We start from the raw sequence: 667 nt of genomic DNA on the forward strand, positions 1-667 counted from the left end.
CCCCCGACAACAGCAAAGCACGTGAAGGAAGGGATTCCCAAGGATGCTGGAAGCGGAGGTGGGGACAGATGTGCAGATAAGAGGGGTTGTTCTTTTTTCCCAGCACCTGCCACTCTGTGGCTCTGACTGCACCCAAAATAGGATAAAATTCCAGAAGAAACCCCTCTGGAGATGCAGGAAGTGCAGAAGGAGCATCTCCCTCCCAAAGCTGAAGGACAAAGACATTGAGGGGCTGGAGCGTGTCCAGAGAAGGGAACGGAGCTGGGGAAGGGGCTGGAGCCCGAAGAGCAGCTGAGGGAGCTGGGAAAGGGGCTCAGCCTGGAGAAAAGGAGGCTCAGGGGGAAATTTCTGGCTCTGCAAAACTCCCTGACATGAGAGGGCAGCCAGGTAGGGGTCAGGCTCTACTCCCAGAGAAAAAAGGACAGGACAAGAGGAAATGGCCTCAAGTTGTACCAGGGAAGGTTCAGGTTGGACATCAGGCAGAATTTCTTCATGGAAAGAGTGGTCAGGCATTGGAAGGAGCTGCTCAGGGAGGTGGTGGAGTCCCATCCCTGGAGGTGTCCAAGGAATGCCTGGATGTGGCACTCAGAACTCTGGTGGGGATACTGGAGCCACAGAGCTGAAGGTTGAGAAGAAAATGAGAAGAAGGTTGGGAGACACCACAGGG

The sequence above is a fragment of the Corvus kubaryi genome, unplaced genomic scaffold (genome assembly GCF_017639235.1).
Source record: "Corvus kubaryi isolate FWS band 111438036 unplaced genomic scaffold, C.kubaryi_AGA036_p1.0 37385, whole genome shotgun sequence".
Lineage (NCBI taxonomy): Eukaryota > Metazoa > Chordata > Aves > Passeriformes > Corvidae > Corvus > Corvus kubaryi.